Raw genomic sequence first — 9,560 nt, forward strand, 5'->3', positions numbered from 1 at the left:
CGTCAGCTGGACCTAGGCCTCCCTGCACATATGTAGCAGATATGCAACTTGGTCTTTATGTGGGTCCTGAACAACTGGAATGGGAGCTACCCCAAAAGTTGTTGGCTGTAAGTGGGATATGTTCTTCTAGCTGGTCTGTCTTCTCTGGCCTCGGTGGGAGAGGAAGTGCCTAGCCTTGCAGAGACTCGAAGTGCCAGGGTGGGGGAATCCCTTAGAGGGCTCCTACCTGCTCAGAAGAGAAGAGAGGTGAGGGAAAGGATCATGGAAGGGGGTGAACAGAAAGGTGGCAGTGAATAGGACATAAAATGAATACATAAAAAAATTAAATTTAATTAATTAAATTTAAAAAACAGGAATATAATTGAGGTGAAAGGATTTAAACTTGATTTCACAGCTCTATGAGAGAGCTGATTTTCCTGGTTTCATGTCTATCCAGAGCTAAACAGAAACTCTTTCTGCAGGAACTCATCTTATGCATATTTCTAATTTTTTTTCCACACATATGCCCAGTACTCAATACAAAAGCAAATTTTGTGTGAAAACACACTAGAATATCTGTAGATAGATAATACAGGGCCAGAGGTTCACTTTAGAACAAGTGAGGAGTTAGGAATTGGGTGGAGGTTTAATTGAAACAAGAATCACCATGTATCATTAGTCATAACCTAATCATAGACATATAGTTTGCTCACTGAACAGCCCTACTTTTGTATACCTTTGAAATTTTTCATAAGTCTTCTAAATAACAACCCAAAGGTCTCTTCTTCTTAGGGCTAACAAGTATCCTCCAACCACTCTGGTTAGAACAGGCATATGTGTGGATATCATGTTTCATAGATGGAACTATAATTCAACTCAAAGGTAAAAGTACCAAAAGAATAGGCTTTCAGTGAATATTTGAAAAGAGAGGGCAGAAAGAATCTAGGGGCTAAAGGAAGTAGTGGAGTGTCCTGAAGTTCTGTCTTCCAAGAATGAGATAGTCTCTGTATTCATGAACTCACAACTGTGACTATCAGCACAAGACCTGAACAAGATTGGTTCCACCCCTCTCTAAGTATCTGTGGTGGTTTGAATATTCTTGGCCCAGGGAGTGACACTATTAGGAGATGTGGCCTTGTTGGAATAGGTAAAGCTTTGTTGGGGGAAGTGCATCACTGTTGTGGTAGACTTTGAAACCCTCTTCCTTGCTGCCTGGAAGACAGTCTTCTGGTTGCAGTCAAATCAAGATGCGGAATTCTCAACTCCTCCAGCACCTTGTCTACCTGGATGCTGCCATGCTTCCTGCCATGATGATAATGGACTGAACCTCTGAAACCATAAATCAGCCCATTAAATGTTGTCCCTTATAAGACTTGACTCAGTCATGGTGTCTATTCACAACAGTAAAACCCTAACTAAAAACAGTATCTATTGGCAAGTAGTGGTAACTGAAGGAGGGAAAGACATTTTCTTCAGTGGTATAGATTTCTTTACTGGTTACTTGTCATTTCTCCTATAAGCAATCTGAATGAAAAAAGAAATTAAAAATGCACTTAACTGCTCCTCGATATATGGTGGAAGAGAAACGTTTTTAAAAATAAAAGCAAGAGCACAGCCAGAGGCAGAGAAATATGGAAGAGTCTAGAGTAGACATGACTCTGAGCCATGTGAGGGGGAGAGGGAAGAGAAGGGAAGGGGGATAGAGAAGAGCAGGTGCAGCAGCCAGGAGGGCAAAAGGTTAAAAGGAAAATACAAGAGAAGCAAGTAACCAAAATGACTGGATTATATAGATAAGAATCTCTGGGGGAAGGGCAGCTCAGCCCCTGGGGTAGAGTAGAGAATGATGAATCCTTATAAGCTAGGGACTGAGGGATGCATCTCAGCCATTCGTCCCAGGGTTTGATACTTAATTCCCCATCCATGCTTTCATAAGCAACCCGATAAAACTCATTAGATTAAATAGTGGTAGTTGAATTTAATAAATATAGTATGCTTTATGATAATTTATGAAAATATCATTATGAAACTTATTATCATATGTAATCAATATATGTGATAGGTAAATAAATAAAAATAAAGTTGCTCACTTTTAAAGCAAAGCTTCTTCTTGGGTCAAGCTTTCTATTTGGTCTACTAAGAGCCCTTCTGTTTCTCCTGGTGGGTGTCAAAGTGGCTCCTTTTGTCCTCTCCCATCTATATTTCTGATTTGATTTAAGTACCCTTCACCAATAGAAGCTCAGAAAGCTCCCACAATCACAGTCACAGTCACAGTCACAGTCACAAGCAGGAAGCTTCCACCTCACAATGAGCTTTGTGCCAAAGACTGCAAACAATAGAAGCCAGGTAGGTTAAGGTACTGTAACCATGGCATTCTCCAAACAACCAGGCTATTTTAGAGCCTTCATTCTGGTACCTCAGAAGGTCCATGACCTTCCTTAAGCACTTGGCCTCCAAAAGGGATTGGTAAGAATGGGAAGTAGCTGCTAAGTCTTTGAGACTCTGTAAATGCATTTAGAAGATAATTTTTCTACCTTCCAAATGTAGCAGTGTTTGTGAGAATCATGGGAAGCAATCTATGAGACCCCTATGAAAGCTGAAAGACTGAAACTCCCAGCCATGATCCTTAATTTACACTGAGTTCGGTGAATGGAAGGTAACTTTCCTCCCAGTCTCTGCCAACATTCCCTTTTAAGTTAAGATTAAATTCCACCACCATTTTTATTAAGCATTAGTCTTACAAAATCAAGCCAGGGCAAATATACTAGTATCATAATTGAGACTTCATAAAAGTGGAATGACTTAATAGCATTGGAAAAACTAAACTGTAAGCCTCCCATTAAAATTTATTATCTGCCTACCAGCATAGCAAAGTTACCTGTAACTCACTACCTCTTTGGGGTTGGTTTTAAGTGATCACTTCTAAAGCAAGTTTCACCGTAGAGAAACAGGCGTGCTTTTCTTTCCGAACAAGCATAAAGACTTAAAAATTATAATATCAAAAGGATAGCTGCCTTTTCCCTTAACTTTCAGAGGGTAAACTGTGTCTTCCAAGGTGTGTCTCTGTGTTTAGTGGCTGTTTCTTCTAGATTTTATTAGTAAGACAGAGGAGATTTCTTTGGCTATTGCTCCGGGGGGAGGGAGACAAGGGACAGGACATTAGAGCTCATCTTCTGAAGTTTAGAGAATCTAAAACCCAGCTTTATTTCTTTTTTTCTTAGCCCCCAAAGATCAGTTCATCCCCTGATTGTCCTTAGGCCCTTCCATGAAATCTTTTGTGAACACACATGTGTTAGAGCTGGTATGGTCGTCCTGTTTCAGATTATCTAGTGCATACTGCAGAACCATCGTGTGTATTTTTCTTGTCCTCGGGTCATTTCATTGCCACATACCTAGGCAGTAGAAAGAACTGACACTCACGGCTGGCAGGCCACTCTGCACGATGTTTGCCTTCACGTCTGCTCGGTAATTTAAAGGCTAGCTTGGGTTGAAAGTCTGTTTTATAAACTCCTCTTCAGCCAAATATGGCTTATCTCTTGCCTGCTATAATTTAACTTATCATTATTTCTCATTCATCCTTTATAAGGAAGTAGTTTCATCAAACTATAAGTTATATATTTTATAACATGTGGACTTATAGACATTTAGAAATTGATAGTGTGGGACAGGCACTCACTGGTCAACATGAATTGATTCTCAGAATCCTTGTAAAAGTGGAAGGAGAATCAACTCCACAAAGTTGTCCTCTGACTTCAAGTAAATGCTGTGGCATAAAGATACCCACCAAACACCATATAAACATGAGGAGGAGGAGGAGGAGGAGGAGGAGGAGGAGGAGGAGGAGGAGGAGGAGTAAAATAAAGAAAATTTTTAAAAAACAATGTAATAATAAAAACTAGGTAATTTTGATTTATAAAAGAAATACAGATTAATATTCTATCAATGGATATTTTCTTCTTTAGTATTGCAAGTTTATTTCTTCCAGTACAAGAGAATAGTACAAATATTTACCATGGCTATAGGCAAAGAGAAAAGTATACTGCACTAAATTTTGACCTTTGTTTTGAGGAGGTTTTTTTTTTTTAATGAAAAGCTAAATAAAGCAAATAAGAAATGTTTTATAGAAGTTTTCCCCTGAATGAATCCTTTTAGACATATAATCAATGTTCTCTATTTTATTTTCTGCAGATATGCATGTACATATTGAATGGAAAAAAAAAAAAAGAAATAAAAAAGGGACATGGCTGCTCCTAGCACGGTCATAACCAGAAGTAGAGATCTGGGAGAGTCCATAGTGGACCTGACCCTGAGCTCTGTGAAGTAGGGAGAGAGAAGAGGAAGGAAAAAGGGGAAACAAGTATAGCATTCAGGTGCCCAAAAAAGAATACAAAAGGACCAGGTAACTAAAATGGTTGGATTATATAAGGAAGAGATCTGGGAGAAGGACAGCCCATCCCCAGGGCTGGAAAAGTTTAGGGTAGAGGGCCAGATATGTCAGCCAGGGGTTCCTGTAACAGGTAAGGACTTTGATATGTTAAATAGGTACATCAGCTGTTTGCCCCTGGTTTGAGACCTAACACACACACACACACACACACACACACACACACACACACACACACACTTATTTTAAAAATGAGAGAGAAGCAACATCACAGTTCTATGTGTTTCCATTGACACAAACTTGTAAACTAGCAGGAAGAGGTATGATTTGAAAAATTGCAGTAGACAAGAACTAATACATTGACCCTCAACCAGACAATGGGCAGAGAGTGAGAGACCTTGAAATACTCAGTCCTAAATTATTTGTCTTCATCAAATCCCTCCCCTCAGGGCATGAGGAGTTCTGCAAAAGGAAAGGCTGAAAGCCCATAAGAGGGGATGAAGACCACCCAGGAAACAAGGTCTTCTAGGCACAGTGGGGCTGATGCCCATGTGAACTCTCAGACACGGTGGCAGTGAGCACAAGGCCTTCAAGGGTCTAAGCTAGACTCGGCCCCAGAACTAAGGCAAGTGGGCATAAGCTCTCATCTCTAACCCAGAAGCTATCTGCAATTGATAACCATTTGCAATGGAAAAAATAGTTTTCTCCAGTGGAGTCTCACTAAGTATACAAACCACACCTAAGGGCAGGCCCCATGCCCAACAGTAGACACTAACACAAAACTAACTCAATGGTAATTTGAGGAGTTTCTTGTCTCACATTGCTTTATTTGGGCTTTTTTTAAGCTTACAAATCCTTCACTTATATATTACAGTTTCAAATTGTGATATGTGTGTGTGTGTGTGTGTGTGTCATTCCTTGCACTTTTTCTTTTTAATTCTGATTTGTTAGATTTTTTCATTTGCCTGTTTGTTTTCCAAAGAGAGAGGGAGAAGTCATGACATCAGTTGGGTGGGGGATGGGGAGCTGCTGTAGATCTGGGAGAAGATGAGGGAGGGGAAATCTCGATTGGAATATATTATATGAAAGAAAAAATATTTTCAATTAAAGAGAAGAGGAAGATGCTGCCAGATATTTATTTATCTTCTAGTCTGTAAATTTTATGACTTCAGACAAGATCGGCTGGCAGGCCTGGTGAAGACAGACAGAATGAGGAAAAGAGCCAACAACCCAGAAGAGCTAAAGTGGAGGTGGTGCTCTGTGCTTTCTTCTTCTATGTCCTTAGCCAAGAAGGTGGCTAGCATCCCCATGTTAGAGACCACACCCTAACAACACTTGTACAGCTGTGTTTTCCTGTTTAATGTTTCTTTTACTGTAAAATTCAAATCTTCCTCTTTTAAATAATCCATCTAGGCCAATTTGTATTACCCATATACTCAGGGGTATGGGGTTGTCCACTGGAGTGAGGTCGACCTGGAGCCATGCTCTTAAGGAAACTTGATTTTTTTTCTGTCCCCTGAAGCCATCTACTTTTGATAGGGGTGGGAGCTTGTGTGAGTAGCCAGTACAGCAAAGTAATGTTGAAATTTGAAGCTGCAGAAATTTGCACTTCTTTTTGAACTTTCAAAATACATATTTATGCACACCCTCATACGTATACACTAAATTTATGAAGGAGAGAGCCATGTTTCAAGAGAAAAATATATTTGTTAACCATCTGAATCCATAGATCATTTTATTCTGAAAGCAATCTTAGGAAGTTTTCATTTCTGGTAAGAAGCAAAGAGCCGTTCAAGTTAGCAAAAGTTTGGAGGGAGGTGGACATTTGCATTCTTCTGTGTGGGGTCCAAGGGAAATGGACACAGGAATCAGGAAGAACCAAGCCTGAAAAACCCTGGACAGCAGGAGAACTTTTGGTCCCATGACCCAACTCTCCTCAGTGTGCAAAAAAAAAAAAAAAAAAAAAAAAAAAGACAGAAAGAAAACTATACCAGAACACTTTCTGGTATCGTGTCTTCTCTATCACAGAAAAACTGCAACCCAGGAAATCTTAATATGGTCACATAAACAAAGTCAAAAACAATGGCAACTGAAACAGGTAGGCCAACCAGAAGAGGGAATGCTCACAAGGTTTCACTCCCAAAAGAGCTACAGCAATTGATGGTGACTGAGAGGGAAGAATCCAGACTTCTCAACAGCCTAAGATAGGTTAGTCAGTACCAAGAGGTCAGTTCTAGGTCGCAAACCAGCAGCCCCCAGTCCTTGTTACAGGATACGGCTGACATACCCTGCCCCACTACCATGGATTATCCAGCCCAGGGCTTAGGATGCCCTTTCCCTTCAACTCTTTCATACATAACTCAGCCACACATTCTCTTGGTTCCTCTCTTGGCCTCTTGGTTCCCTCTCTTTTCTCCCTCTTTTCTCTTTTCTCTCACTGCCCCCTCCCTCCTCTCATGGCCTGGTTTGGTCTACTGTCCATGTCTAGTCTACTACTTCCTCTCCCTGCTCTGGATCCTTCCAGATGTACTCTACCTGCTGTCTATTACAAAAACCTTCTCCTCAACTCCACCTTGGATTGGGCAAGTCCTCATTTTTATCCCATCAGCACTAAACACAGCACCAAATGGTCTCAGCGGGTTGTATTTATAAATTTATAGACATCATGCATGTAACCATTATCACTAAGGAATAAGAAACCATGAATTTGTAAAGGACAAGAGGCATTGGAGGAGGAGAGGGAGGGAAAATGATGTAAATGCAGGACTCTTTTCGGGCACTAGCAGTCTGCAGTCAACGCTGGGAAGTGTCTAAGAGAGCTCTTCTTCCCCTTTTATTTCTACTTTGAATAAACTTCAGAGATGAATCAAGTCTATTGAGCTTAAATAAAAGCAAGGCAGGCTGCATATGCCCTGCCAAAGAATTCACCAACAGAGTCACATGGCATGGCATCCCATGGTGTCTGTAGCACAGCTTCGGCTCTCTGTGTTTTGCTGCTGGTTTCCTGTCTCCTTCCTTGTTACTTTGTGGTTTCTGCCTCTTAACTTAAGAAAACACCAGGGCTTCAACTCATGTGATTTTTTTTCAGTGTGTGTGTTAGTTGGGTGCAACTAGATGCACACTAGAGTCATATAGGAGGAGGAATACATAACTGAAGAATAGCTTCTATCAGACTGACCCGTGAGCATGTCCATGGGGCATTTTCCTGATTGATAGTTGATGTGAAAGGGCCCAGGCCATTGTGAGCAGTGCAAACCCTTGGGTAGGTGGTTCTGGGTTCTATAAGAAGGAAAGCTGAGCAAGCCATGGGGTTGCCAATGAGCATCATTAATCTCTGCCACCTCTAAGTACCTGTCTTGTGTTCCTGCCTCAACTTCCCTTGATGATCGACTGTGAGTTGGAAGATGGAATAAACCCTTCCCTCCTCCAAGTTTCTTTTGGTCAGCAAACTTGGATACTGTGCTTCTGCCGTGTTGGTTCCTTTGACCCATAAATCCCATTATTTCTGAAATTTCCTAGTGAAAAATACTAAGCTGGGGAATAGGTTGGCACAGCCAGTCTTCTAGAGTGGTCTACATTGCTCTTGGTACCTTATCCCCAGCATGGGGGGGCTAGGCGCTCTGCCATGTGGGCAGAGAGCAGGAAACCGCTTCTTCTACTCTCTGTAGCACTGTTTGCACAGCCAGGCTACAGAGATTCTAGGGATTTTGCTCTTACTCGAGCATTGATTGGTTTCCCCTGGACAGTAATTCCCATACCTGACAGATCCTCAGATTTAATACAAGACCTTGAGAAACTTGGTTCTAGCCTTCCAAATTCTCTTTCCCTAAGTTTGGAGAAAGGCTAGATTTTGAGAACTTAGGTTTTACTATGAATGCTAGGGGAAATTTAAGAGTTGTTTTGGGACCACTGGGTTAATTAATCTCTCCATTCTTGGTTCTAAATGCAATGGTGTTGGTGACTGCTCTTTCTTCAAAGATCACAGCCCCCAGTCACTGAACACTTGGACCACTATGTACAGGAAATACTAATTAGTGCCTGAATAACAAAAGAAATGCTGAATGTTTACTCTTCCTCCTGGATGCTAACAACGTGTTAGTAGATTTTAGGTTGAGGAGCCCTCTTATAAACAGATCACTTCTTAACCACTGAACTAACTTATTTGCAAAACTGTCAACATTGTCTCAGTCATTGACACTCCTTCAAATAGTGGGTGACTCTACAGGGTTTGGAGGTTCTGAGTCTGTACACTGTTTCGTGTGGAGTAAATTCTCAACAAAACTACTAATTGACAAGTGACCAGAAGAAAGGCAACATATAGAATACTCACATGCATTGGTTTCATTCATAGTTAGCAGCTTAGGTACAGGGTTTGATAAAGAGTCCAGAACTAATTGTTCCAGTGATCTCTTAGTATTCATCTTCATTTCCAGTGTGTTTGACTAATCTACTCCCATCCAAAGAGAATAAAAAATTTGTTCCCATGCCATTTGATGACAGAACAAAACTGGAACATACCAGTATGGACTGTAGGCTCCTCAGCATCTTTTAAAACTTCTTTAGTATTGGAGAGCTTCAAGATGGTGAAATGCATCCAGTTGATCAAGTACACCAGGATGCAGTGCCGGTGAACACACAGAGATTAACCAGGGACAGATGCTCTTTGCTTCTTTCCTCTCAGGATCTTCCTTCTCAAGCACACCTAAGCCAGAGACGGAAAGCAACTTGCTGAATTTCTTTCCTATCTGAGGGAAAGGAAAGCAGTGTTTGTCAGAAGCTGATCTTTGTCTCGGGTGGATTAACCACAGCGGAGGTCAAGATGAATAAATCAGCTTGCCAGAATGTCCTCGTTACAGTTCAAGACAGAAAGAAAACAAAGGAAGTTAGAAGGGAGAAAGAGGAAGGAAGTGAAAGACTTTTCAAAAGAAAATACAGATGTTCTATGGGTCCCCTTACTGTTACAATGTGACTTTGTCAAATGTCCAGTTGAACTGAGTGATGGTTGGTCTTAATCAACAACACACACGGTTCTGTTAACTGTGTAAAGAGAAGAAACTACCAAGGGCCTTAAAGTTACATATTTACTTATGAAAAGGAGTATGTGTTTTAATTTTCATCATATATGCACATATATGTTGCAAGTACTCATACACACAAATATTGCATTGACACATTCCACACAAGTTGCTTCAATTCTTGT

At 40.8% G+C, this 9,560-nt stretch overlaps 1 long non-coding RNA gene across 1 annotated transcript in view; it reads right to left on the reverse strand.

Moving 5' to 3' along the window:
* The window catches only part of Gm30605 (predicted gene, 30605), an 82,113-nt gene extending 72,928 nt beyond the window's left edge, over positions 1 to 9,185 (reverse strand). Inside the window, exon 1 of the long non-coding RNA NR_168035.1 lies at positions 8,879 to 9,185. This is a non-coding gene — a long non-coding RNA (predicted gene, 30605). The remainder of the gene's footprint in view (positions 1 to 8,878) is intronic.
* Between the last annotated feature and the right edge of the window lie 375 nt (positions 9,186 to 9,560).

The sequence above is a fragment of the Mus musculus genome, chromosome 8 (genome assembly GCF_000001635.26).
Source record: "Mus musculus strain C57BL/6J chromosome 8, GRCm38.p6 C57BL/6J".
Classification (NCBI taxonomy): domain Eukaryota; kingdom Metazoa; phylum Chordata; class Mammalia; order Rodentia; family Muridae; genus Mus; species Mus musculus.